Consider the following 14,067-nt stretch of genomic DNA (forward strand, 5'->3'; position numbering starts at 1 on the left):
CTACTATCGCCTTATGTACCCTCTTCTTACGCCCTGTGTATCCAGAGTTTCTTTGAAGCTCTATACTAGCTGGACGGTTAATATTAAAATCCCCACAACATACGATAGGATCCACCCATGTTGTCAATTCCTGATCCAAAAACTCAAATATATCTGATTCATCGGCTGTCGAACCATAGACTGAGACTAAGGTAAATCTAGCTCCACTGAATACTACTTCCACCATAACCCATCTTCCCCACTTATCTACCTTCTTTCTAACCACCGAACACTCTCTCCCTTTTCCCAAAATTGCCACCCCTCGTGTTTTTGAAGCTTGTGTAGTATAAGCTAACACTTCAAACCCCAGCTGCCCTAACAAGAAACCTTTCCCTCCCTCAACGTGGGTCTCTTGAAGACAGATCAAATCTGGATTTACTGCCTTACAAAAAGCAGAGACCCTTAATCTCTTCTGATGATCATTAAGGCCGCACACATTCATTGACATAATTCTACATGCCATTCAGTCTTACAAGAATTATGACCAACTTATCCATCCTGCTCTCCCAGTTTCCTCTTACTCTCTTTGTTTTCCTTGTTCGCCCTTGTACTTAAAATCAATACCATCTTTTTACCAAAACTCTGTGTATTCACTGCTACAAATGATGTGTGCCATTTTCTCCCCCCCCTCTCTCGTGTTCCCCCCCTTCTCCACCCCAGCCTATCCCGCCCCCACCCTCCCCTACAGGCAAATAGGTCAAGCATGACCTATGTGTGATCGCCAGGGAGTCAGCAGTCGCCACTTCTCCCCGCCTTCTTACCTCCCACTTTTGCAAATACTATCTTCTGGTTAACTGCCCTTATACCCCAAAACTTCAATCATAAAGGCTTTTGCTTTAATTTCAGAGAAAAAAAACTTAACCTGACTTTTAGTCACTATTTTCAGCTTTGCTGGGTAGAGAAGGTAGGCTTCTGAGCCCAGAGATTGTATACTCGGAATCAGCTGCCTCAATCTCCATCTACGCTCTACCGTAGCATGGCAAAAGTCAGGTCTTGCAAAAAATGACACGTTATTAAAAGACTTTTTTGACTCAGGTTTAGCCTTATCTAGGATCAGCTGTCTTAGCAGAAAATTTCCAACGAAAATCAAAATCGCCCTTGGTTTACCCCCTTGGGCCCCTTCCTGCCCCCTTCTAAAGAACGGAAAGCGATGGGCTCTCTGAATTTCATGTTCCCATTGCCATGAAGTTAATTCTGGGAAAGCTCCTTTTAACAAATTCACCACAAACAGCCTGATATCTCCTCCTTCCAGCCCTTCTTCAACTCCTAGCAGTCTAATGTTATTTCGCCGCTGCCTATTCTCAAAATCTTCAAGTTTCCAATTAACATCTTCAGCAACCTTCTGATGCTCTTCCTTGTATGACTTGATCTCTCTCAAGTCGTCCTCCACTCTCCCAGTTCTTTCTTCTACATGTGTCACCCTCTCCGCCATCTCGTCTTGCCTTTGACTTATCTTTCTCAATTTATTCTGTACCTTTCTGGCCTCATGCCTAGCTCTCCTACTTTCCCCTCTAGCCTCTGATTGCATCAACTTCAGCGTGTTGAATAATAGATCCAGAGTAACAGGAGGTTGTATGGGCTGCAAAGGGCCCTGCTCTCCGACCATTGTAGCGGGGCTATCCTGCTCTAGAAAGGAGAATGTGGTGGTAGAGTAATCCCAGGCTAGTTTTTTAGTAGGGTCTGTAGTGCTGCTTGCCGAGGATGGTTTCCTTCTGGATAGACGTTTTTTTTGAGTATATTTCTGGACCGGAGAGCTACTGCCTGTATCTCCCCCAGTTGATTCATCAGAGCTCTCTCCAGTAGGAAGCGACTGTGACTGGGAGTCTTCTTCTACCGAATAGAACCTTTCTGCAGAGGCTGCCTCAGATACAACATGCCGTTCAGTAGAGTGGGCATTAGAAGCTGATGATTCACCGCCTGATTTCCCTCCTTCTCTTTCCAAACTCGCTTCTGCTTCATTCTCCCATATCGGAGGCATTGATTGTGTAATGTCGGTTGTTAAACCATTCACAAATCCTTCATCGCAGCCCATAGCTATTGTCAAGCCGCTATCTTTATCTGGTAATTGCACGTTCAAAGTGTCAACCTCCAGCACTTCGTTACCAACCTTATGCAGTACATGCTGTGTTCCTGGGGCCATGTTACCTGAAAGCAGTGCGGGAGTGACTGCTGCAGTATTCTCACCCTCTGCAACTCTCTCCGTCTCATGTGTGGCATCAGCGCTAGCAGTGAATGCAGGCAGCGCCTCAGCCGACTTTCCTGCAGCGGGTCTTTCTTCCTGTTGCTTGGTTACCGGTAACCCAGCGCCTGCGCTGGCGCCCTTCACTGCCTTCTCTCCTGCTGCCGGTGTCGGTCCACGATCTTTGCTGGCAGGATCCACACCACCTTTAGTTACTGCAGCAACTGTAGCAGCAGGCACTGAATCGGAATCCGCCGCAGATACAATCTTACCGCCGCCGCTCCCGCCTGGATTCAAAGGTATGCTCGAGAAACTTTCTGTCACTGAAGGCTGGCGCATAGCACTCTCTTTCGTCTTCTTGCAGTTTCCGCTATCCTTCACAAGGACTGGGTTGTCACCGGCTGGTTTCCTCAAAGTAGGCTTTTTGGGAATGGCACCGGCTTTCTGAGCCGTATTCTGTGTTACTTTTGTATCCATTTTTACATCGCGTTTATTATCTTGCTTCATATCCGTCTTAGCTCTCTCTTTAATATTAGGGGCTTTGCTAGAGTCAGTTTCGCCGGGCTTTCCACTCTTATTTTCTCTGCCTTCTTTTACATCCTGTACTCTTTGCAGTCTTGTTGGCATTCTGAACCAATCTCGCAGAAACAGCTTGGAGCTTACTGTAATGTTCCGCCAAATCTTCAGAGCGATCCGTTTTGCTAAACTTATTTCTTTAAGTAGGAATCCAGCGTTTTTCCTGCAACTCCTGTTGCAGTGAAGCTCTGCGTTGTGCTGCCAATTACTGCTTCCCGACTCAGGTTCCAGCATTGATTCAGTCAACCATAGCCATGTGGCAGGGAGAAGTGAAGAAGTGCGACTTACTCGCTGAAAACCTCAGCGGCCATCTTGCCCTACTCGTCTTCCTCTTTCCTTACAATTTTCTCTTTCTCAATAACACAACCATCCTTCACCTCATACGCTCGACCAGTGGTGTCAACTGCATGCAACAGATCGTTACTTTGAAAGTAACTCTCTTCATTAAAAAATGGCTCAGAAGTTGAAGTATGCATCCACTTCCCAGAAAACACTTTACAAAAATTACTCCTATTTATATGTCTCTTCTATTTACTTTTACTTTTTAAAACTCGAATCGCCTTATTTAAAATATTTATTCTATTAAGTATTAAAATAAATAACTTTTGTTTTGTCTCAAATGCGCGCTCAACAAAAGCCTCTATATATAGTTGTTTTTTAAGAAAAACAGATCTTTTTTTAGAAACTTTTTCCTTTTGTAATAAATTCGCAACGACTCTGTTGTAAAACATACGCTTCCTGATTTGGCTAAATTGATTGGTCCGGGTTTTACTGTACTGACTTTCATCTTTCCTAATTGCAGTAATAGTAGTTTGTTTAACTCCAGACGTCTTTTTAGATGATGAAATTGTTTTCTCCTTCTGAACTTCAATATTTAAATTTTTCCTTCCCAAAATACTTTTCACAAACTTTTTAGTTTGCTTACCAGGAGTACTCTTCTTTGTATCCGTCCTCTCAGTCTTTGAAAATAATTCTGTAGTTTTCTTCTTTAAACTGTACGTCCGTTTGTAGAGTTTCTTTTTTTCAATTCTAGTCGGCATCTTAATTTAAAATTTTGATGAGATTGTGAACCTGTAAGACACAAAAATAACAAATATTATAGTTCAGTACTACCATATACCGTACAAATTAAAACCACACATTCATTTTTTAATAAAATACACATAATAACAGAAAATCTCTGAACAAAGTAGTAAATCCTGTAGTGAATTTTCCTTGTAAATTTATCACACTATATATTTCTTTAAACTTCATAGACAATTTAAAAAAAATTTTTAAAAGCATACAAACAGTACACTTTTTTCAAAAACTATCGGTCATCATAAGTGTTTTAATCTTTTTTTCTACGATCTCTTTTACACTTCATGAGAACATATCCTATCACTCTCATGAAGCACTTCATCGACGAATATATCAAGAAAACTGTCATCACGAATGCTTTGCTATCATTTTTTTTATTTATTCAAAACTTCATAATTTAAAAGAACTTCCAACATTAATTCATCAGGGACTTCTTCAAGTCCATTGTCCTCATCTTCTTCTATCAGCTCTAAATAGGCTGAATCTAAGGATATGTCCATAAAATAATAATTTTCATAAGCTTCCTCTTGAACAACCACGTCTAAAATGTCCTCCATAAGTTCATTAATGATGTCAAAATGAATTTCATTCTCTTCTGACCAATTCTCCATAGTTATTTTGATTAAATTCTTCTTTATCCTTTTAAAAAATATAGACACTAAATTATATCTTTTTCCATAAGTGTATAACTAAAAACTACCTTTACTAATTTTTAAACTACAGATAATTTTATAATCTCTAACTTATTAACTCTATAATTTGTAAGATACCACATTCCTCTTGTTTTGAAAAAGAAATTGGCAATATAACTCTAAACATTGACACTGTTTTTTTTTAAATTAAATAATTACTGTTGATAAAAGACATTTCACTGTAAAATTTATTTTTAGATTTTCTACATATTTGAAATATTTATTACCTGTACAATAATTTTTAGAGACCCATTTCTTTTATTTCATCACTACAAAGTGCAATATAAATATATGCACTCTAAAGAAAAGAATCACACTATACAAACCATTTAATTAACTTTACAGATTACTACTTCCCACAGAGACAGTTCCATTTACATTACAACAGTATACTCACCATCTCAATGTCTTACCATATGCAAAATGTCATACTTACCATGAACAACCACCTCATAATAAAACTCTACATTAATATTTAAAAAACTGCCTATACATAGTATATTCACAGATATACAGGAAAATAAGCATTACATTTCGATCCATATCATAATACCTCTCTCTAATTAAAAATGGAACACTGCCAAACATAATACAACAAGATTTTAAAAATAATGAGCACTTCACAAGTATTACTAAACAAAACCTAAAAGAATTATACTCCAATGATTTTTAAATCTCAACTCCTTGTAAAAGATCACATATCCCAAGCTCAATAAAACATAATTTGAACTGTCAATGGAGAACATCTCAAAAAACATATGTACTATAAGCAGATAGAACCACATGTAAAAAATTTAAGATAAAATCATATTCAAAACATTTACAAATTACTGTTTATTATTTTCATCACCACCCACAGAAATTGCCAAACCATAAAAAGAAACTCACCTGAAAAAAAGAATATATATTCTCAATATATAACTTCGACAGGTTAATCCTTACAGGCACCAAACACTCTAAAAATAGAAAAAATAAAATTTTATTAACTTATAACAAACTTATTTCCTACACAATATACAATCATTATAGCATTGAACAAGCATAAGTAATAAGATTCCCAAAATACTCTCCATTAAAAATAAATACAAAATTTCTCATTTATAAAAGCATTCTGCCACAGATATGTCACTTTTCCTTATGTTAAAATTCATGCACCTACAACAGTAGGCTTTGAAAAGTAAAAGGCCAACTCACAAAACAAAAAAACCCTTATTAATGAAACATTGCGTCGCCACTGCGTCACTTTTAGCATGGGAAAAGTGACGCACTAGTGGCGCAAGGCCGTCATAAATAAAGCCCCATGTCCATACAGAAAAACTACAGGGCCAGCATTATACACATGCAAGCAATACACTTGCACAGAACCACAAAACACCAGGAGCCACCATGTTAAAATATATCCTTAATATAATAAACCTCTGAGAATGGATACATATTTCCGTGGCAAACTCCTTAGCAATATTTAAGTGACTAGACTCCTAGAAAATTTATCAAGTCATTATGCTCCTCTCCACTGCATAGCCGGCAACCTAATTCTGTGGAGTTCCTATACGACCGGCAATACTGCGCCGTTTCCTTTACCACCTTGGTAAATTCAAAAGGATATCCCTCCTGCCTTCGCAAACGAGCCAGACCACATACAACTATTTCGACAGAGAATGCTTCTGTACTACGGCACCTTAACACTCTCATCTTTGAATACTTCATATCGATTATCATTTCCATATTCGTATTTCACTTGTGTGCAGCCTGTATTTCATTGCTTCAGCTGTGATTTCACATGGGCCCTGCATTTATGTCTCAGCAATTTGGTTCCTCCTGAAGCGAATTACAATCACCTCATGAATCCATTACTTGATCATGAACAGCTTTGTTACAACGGAGGGTTTATGGCCTTTGCAGCGATACAAGGAGTTCTGGGTCATTGGAATATATTCGCAGCGGCGCAAGATTTCCTAACAGAGAGCTACATCGAATACCCACCGAGCTGCCCTATGATGGTAAAAGACGCTCCAATAATGACAGATCATGAATGCTCCTTTCATCTTCTCAATTGGATGGCTGACATGTTTTCAGATGATAACAGTGATTTCCTGTTACAAGCACTTGCTGCCTATTTTGCCTACACAATGGACGATTAACTCTTTCCTAACAGCGAGCTACATCGAAAACCCACCGAGCTGCCCTCTGAAAATATAACAGGCTCCGATTTTAACAGATCATAAGTACTGCTTCACTCTTTACCATTGGATAGCTGACATACTTTCAAATGATAAAAGTGATTTCCTATTACAAGCAGAAGCTACCTATTTTGCCTAAACAATGCTTCAATAACTCTTATATAAGCCATTGACGTCCTCATTTCCTTTTGGTTCCCTATATTCTTCACGTTCTTTTCCATATTTTCTTTTAAAGAACAGACCTATTGGCTTTACTAACAGTGGACATTATGATTTCGTGCTGGCTAAATTTTGATCTTTTATATAAACTACATTTGTTTCTTCACCTACTCGATTTTCAACTTTATTTTTTTACAGTCTAATCTCAATAATTCTATTGCATATCTTATCTAAGGTTATTTCAAACATACTCGATGCAAAACTCGCTAATATATGCTACATGTGCCCTAATTAATGTGTAAATTTTAAACGAGTTTTTTATAACTGTAAACGCCATTTCGCATCTCAACTACTTATTTCCGCCTCACATGCCTCTGCTCCTTTAATTTCCTATAAAATTATATTTTTAAAAAACTTAACAGAAAAATATGTTCTTTCAACAAAATTTCCATTATTACTAGTGCTGTATTTCAAATGCAATACTGCAACCTTCAAAAGATATCTCAATACAGTAGTTCTCCTCAATAGTGATTTCCGCAGCATCCAACAGATTACATACATGCACCTCTCACCATTTTGTCGCTTTTGGCGCCTTTTTTTTCCCCCTCACATACATTCACCTCTCGCCATTTTGTCGCTTTTGGCGCCTTTTTTTTCCCCTCACATACATGCACCTCTCGCCATTTTGTCGCTTTTGGCGCCTTTTTTTCACCTCACACAGTAACATAACACAAACTTGATAGTGCTTCGCATGTAGACAGCTGATTCATAAAGTAATGATGTATAACAACTTGCATTTTCATATATCCTTCCTAAACTAAAAGACCAGAGACCTTCTTCCACTTATCAAAATATAATATACTTCCTTATAAAAGTGTACAATGTTTTTTTCCAACTATATTCATTTTTCTTCAACTATAGCGTTTGTATTCCATGTACTACTGACAATACCAATTACTGTGTTTTTTGCAATTTCTGTACTCATGTTACATAATGATTTGCCTTTAAAACAGTACATTTCCAAATAAACATTTCAAATATTCACGGTTTCTCTTTTAATCCATAATGTCAACTGAAATGATTTCATATTAAAAAACTATTCATGGGTTCCACATAACCTTAACTGTAGACACGGAGGACCTTATTTATGAAGACAATCCGCCGCCGTTGCCTCATTTTTTAAAATAAGAAAAAGTGACGCACCGGTGGCGCAAGGCCTTCATAAATAAAGTCCTGAATGTTTTCTTTTCTCGACCTCACATACTGATACTAGAACCTGCAAGCCAATTACGGCCCGTGAACTCTTTCTTAGTAGGTCGCGCACCGTAAAGACAATTATACCACTGTTAACATTTTTTTTTACTGTTACCAAGCACCGCCACAGTTCCGCTTCACTCAGAGTTAATCACTGCTTCCACGCTTCTACAGGCCAGACGCTATGTCGTATTTCTCTCCTTATCACCCTTTCATCTCCACAATAACAAACAGTTCTCCGCCTGCCACCAGAGAACAGACTCAGATGCAGAGGCACCAAAGAGTGAAATACGACATACCCTCTGCTCTGAGAAAGCAACCAAGCGGTACTTGAGAACGAAAACATTCAGTAGCGCTTTAAAAATACCAATGCAATTATATAATTATTTTTTTGAAAACGTTCCAATCACTTTAATAGGACTATCTGTGTATGCCTCCACAGCAAACTTCCTCAGGCCGGATTGAAGGCAAACACACAGACAATAAGATAACACAGGGCAACGGAGATACAAAACAGAAGGGACATGAAGATGGAGTCAAACAGCAGAACTGAGAGAGATATTTTTATGCTCCGTTTCCAACATCAATGTACGAACACATTTACTACACAAATCTCTATACAACCTCATGGTCAAAACTTTTCATTTTATTTCACTCAACCACCTCCCTCACCCCACCAGTGCAAACGACGACCAGAAACCGCACTATAATTTTGACGTCTAACAGAAACTTTGTGAATACCTTAATCATTACCACTTTAACCCCCTTCCCCGACCCTCTCGCCCCACCCCCACCAGTGCAGGCCACGGCCACCAACCAGCCTGAAATGTTGTCGACTGACAAAAAGTTTACGAATTCATTAACCATTACCATTTTTTCACAACGGTATCACTAGTAATTTACCATTTGTCTCTCTTTCTGCATTGTCTGTGTCTCTGCTAATATTATTTCTTCATATCCTCAACAACTTCTCTCATTATATATAAACGCTTCAAAATTACAAAAATAATTACTCTATATTAAAAATATTTTTTACTGCGTATTCAACATTTAAATGGAAGAAATTACTTTTACAAATACAACACATTACGACAGCCATAAATTAGTTTTCACATGGAAAATCAATGATTGTTTCTGATTAAACTATATTATACGATACATGACAAAACAAACAGTTACGCACTTACCTTTACCAATGCTTTGAACAATGTAGAACAGTGAAAGTCACAAAACAGATATTCGTTAGCGGAACTCTGAATATTGCTTGTATCACTGCAACCAAAATTCAATGGCACAGATATCCAGTCAATACACACTCATATAACTCTCTTCAACCAATCACATTTCCTGACGCAAAATTGTAAAATCAAATTTACATTTCAATTGGTTGTCCTTCACAATATTTTCAGACTCACGTGAGAGACACCCATCACCAACTGCCATCTCCGGCTGTTTCCATGGTAACACCTCATTCTGCACCTTGCTGAAGGCACAGGTCAAAGTTCATATCTCAACGTTCTACAACAAACTAAGAAGACTGTTTTCCCTCCAGAAACACCTGCCAATGCACAACTCAGTTACATGTCTTTTTTTCACACCCAATAATACTTTTCGTTTAACATAAACATTAACATGCAACGTACTCTTCAATCTCCACTTATTATAATCAACCAATCATTTTTATTTTATTAACCACACCCAGCCTCTTCCTTTTTTTAATTTAGAATTTCAACTTGTAACTACCATTCCACTTCCAGAACCGATCGGACGACGACTACAAATCCATTAAAAATGAAGGTCTGGCTAATAGGACACAGTTATATTCACTGGAGTGAAAAATATGCAGTAAGCAGACGAATTTGCAACCTCGGCTTACCAAATGTACACATAACATGGATTGGCAAAAGAGGATTGAAATGTCACCAATTGATTCCATTGGTGAAAACTTTTATGCATCTCCCAGAACCAGACCTTATAATTGTGCACTGTGGTGGGAACAATCTAGGCACAATCACTGGGGTAGGTCTGGAAATGCTTCTAAAAGATACCTTTCGACAATTGATGACACTTTTTCCTCGATCTGCCTTGGTATATTCCAATATATGCCAAAGACAGAAATGGAATTGGTCCAATCAACATTGTGCACAATTTGAGAAAGCAAGGAGACATGTAAATAAATCTGTTTCTGCGTTCCTCAGAGATTATAGCATGGGTTCTATTTACCACAACAACTTGCGATACCACATGCAAGACGTCTATAGGAGAGACGGTGTTCATTTCACGAATGAGGGAAACAGAATCTTCCTCTGCAACATCAGGCTCTGCATCGGTACTTACTTATAAATGCAGAAAACACTCAATTAACACAATGGCTCTTTTCAGAGCCACCTTATATCTAAGCACTCAAACTTCTGATTTATCTCCATTTTCACACTCTTGTAAATAGGTGTGCGCGACCGGGTGCGCGCACCCCGTATTTTTTCTCGGGGAAAAATTATATCTTTTTGCGTTTAAGGGCCTTACTGCACACCCCGAGAAAAGCTACGCAGCAAAACAATCTCTACCTTCTCCCCTTTCCATGTTTCAAAGCTTTGAAATGAACAATATATTTACTCGCAGTGACAAAATGGCGAACAAAACTTCCTGATTTCCTTCTAATCGAACGTTAACAGACGTCACGCAGCAAAAAATAAATTCCGCTCACGCGCAGCTGCTTGAGTGCGCGCACGCGTGCGCGCCTATAGATATATAATTGACTTTAACTTTAATTTTCTCAACAACTACTGAACGGATTTACACCATTCCAAAAAAAGCGTAATCTGCGATCCGGACTCTACAGTTTTGCCAAATTTCTTATAAATCCATTCAGCCGTTCGACCTGTAGCCGAGTCTAAAGGTCCTATGGAAAATAACATGGAGAAAACACGTTTTGGGACCCCCCTTTTATCCCAGCCCCCACTTGACCAATCCCCCCCAAACTTTCAGGAAATGAGCGCAGCGGACCGAGCCATCTTCTTTGAGAAATTCACAAAGATTCATCCACCAGGGCCAAAGTTATTCCAAATAGAATGTTGAGGATTTCCTATGGAAAACAATCCTAACTATAACTACCTACTGGCGACCACCAGTAGGCAATATATATATATATATATTCACAGAAAAAACCATAGGTTATAGTCAATATATAGTTAGGAATTTGCATTTACAAAACCTTGAAAATTCAATGAAAAAACCATTGGTTTTAGGCCATATATAGTTAGGGATTTGCATTTACAAAACCTTATTTTACTCGCATAAAACCATTGAAATTCCATATATAGTTAGATGCGCTAACTATATATCGCGCACCCGCAATCCACTGCTGATGATGTCACATATCACATCATTCATGACATGGTTAGTGACATCACTGATGACATCACTGATGACAACACCCAGTGACTGTATGTTTCTGTAAAGTTAAAATATGTCTTACATATTGAAGAATGAGTGGATGTATAAGTGTCTGGATGAAGGATTTAGTAGGTGCATGACTGACTGTATGAGTGAGTGATTAAATGTGTCTCACTGAGTGCATGGGTTAGTGACTAAACTGTTTTAATTTGTGCATCATTATATCTGTTGTTCTACAAACTGCTGCATATGTTGATCAGTAGCTATATGAGTAACTGTATGGGTTATTCATTGGTTGTCCAAGTATTTGTATGGGAAACTGAGTGTGTGTGTATGGGTGGCTGGGAGGTGTGTGACTCTGTACATAGATGTGTGAGTAGTTGATTCACTATATGTATGGATTCAAAAGTGTATGTGGAAACAGCTATATGGGTGGTTGACTGTGCATGAGTGTATTAGTGAGTGAATGGATATCTCAGTGCTACATGTCAAAGTAAGTACATATGTAAAACACAGTACATGTGAGAGTTGACATCTATAAATAACTGTGCATAAGAGCCAGTGAATGTGTGAGTGGCTGTATGGATCATTGTGAACATGTATCAGGGATTGTATAAGAGAGTAAAGTAAATATGTGTTAGTATATGTTTGAATAAGTAAGGTGTGTATAACTGTATAGTTGAGAAAATGGAGGTGTGATTGATTTTTGCAATAACTGACTAGGTGTGTGAGTAACTCCATGGATGAGTGACAGTCTGTGACTGTCTGTTTACACTGATTGTATCTAAGGTTATATTAGAGTCTGAAGAGGTTCATGGTTTTATCACATGAATGATATCATCAGTGATGTGATCAGTCATGTCAAATGAGATGTTATCAGTGATTTTATCAGTGATGTCATTTGAGATGTCATCAGTGATGTCATCAGTGAGGTCACTAACCATGTCATGAATGATGTAATATGTGACATCATCAGCAGTGGATTGCGGGTGCGCGATATATAGTTAGCGCATCTAACTATATATGGAATTTCAATGGTTTTATGCGAGTAAAATAAGGTTTTGTAAATGCAAATCCCTAACTATATGTGGCCTAAAACCAATGGTTTTTTCATTGAATTTTCAAGGTTTTGTAAATGCAAATTCCTAACTATATATCGACTATAACCTATGTTTTTTTCTGTGAATTTCAATGGTTTTTTAATAGCAAATATCAAAAGCTGTCAAATGTCAAGTACGTGATAGGTACAAACGTTTTCGTGTTTATGCACGCTGATGTCCTTTGAACGCTGCCCCCCCCCCACTCCCCTCTTTTCTGTTAGTAGTACTCTCTCTTTGCAGATAGTGAAGGGTAGTTAACGCAGACCATTACCCCCGTTGTAATCCGTCGTACCTGCTTGTCTCTCCATTTGATTGATTGTTATCCAAACATTTACTGTTTTAGAATTGGTTCTCTTTGGATCATTCTCTATTTACAAACAAGCACAAAGTCGCAATACTCTGTTTAGTCTTTGCAGATAGTGAAAAATCGTGTAAAAAAATAAAAGTAATCGAGCAAAATCAGTAGACCACTAATTCGATCTCTTTTTGACCTCGGTAAAATACAAACATTAGGAACAACCCTTCATGAGAAATACGAAAATAGTGAAAAGAACTGAGCTCCACACCATGAGGGCTGCAAGACAGCTCGACTCCGCCACCCACCCCGCCCAAAATAACGACAAACCCTATGCAAATATTATAAATATAGACAACACACCAGCAAAGAAACAGGGTAAAACATTTTATTAAATAACTATTTACATAACTATTTTATACTTTTTATTGCCCGATCCGGCTAGCTCAATCGATCGAGCATGAAACTCATGCACTGATAGCAAGCGTTGAGAGTTTGTAAAACGATGGCTTCAGATTTTCCACATACGGTGTAGTGGCGCAAACTGGGAGGGGGCGTTTGGATTCTACCCCTTCCCCAAATAAGATTTTCATACGTGAATGTTCGTTCATGCTTTCTCTCCCTGAGTTGCTTCGATGTCACTGCCTTACACAAATGGCATAAGTCCTGGATGTTGAGTCCCATACTTCAGAGTTCTAAGCAGCGCTTGTAACAATGTTTAAACCTTATTTGCACTTGCTGCAGCTTCACTATTCAAAGTAAGTGGGGTCCGTTTGTGGACCTGACTGCATTGGAAAACAATGTGATACGGTGCCTCTCTAAACCGCTTGACGGAGGCCCCCGAGGGGCGGTGAGATGGCGCGGACTGAGAGGGGGCGCTTGGCTCCTGCCCCCTCCCCAAGTCGTGTTGTCCTGGTGTGGCCTGAGATCGCCCCCGGCATAGGCGGCCGGCTCCCGGGGTCCGGCGGATTTTTTTCCCTTTTGATGACTCTTCCATTCTGGACCTTGTCCCACAATCTGTTTGACCTGAAGACACGCTGTCATGGGGCGACCTTTACCGTTTTAGTTGCCATTCCGCTCGCTTTTGCTACACTGTGCCTCTTCCGCAATTCAACTGTTT

Source organism: Lissotriton vulgaris, chromosome 2_1 (assembly GCF_964263255.1).
Source record: "Lissotriton vulgaris chromosome 2_1, aLisVul1.2, whole genome shotgun sequence".
Lineage (NCBI taxonomy): Eukaryota > Metazoa > Chordata > Amphibia > Caudata > Salamandridae > Lissotriton > Lissotriton vulgaris.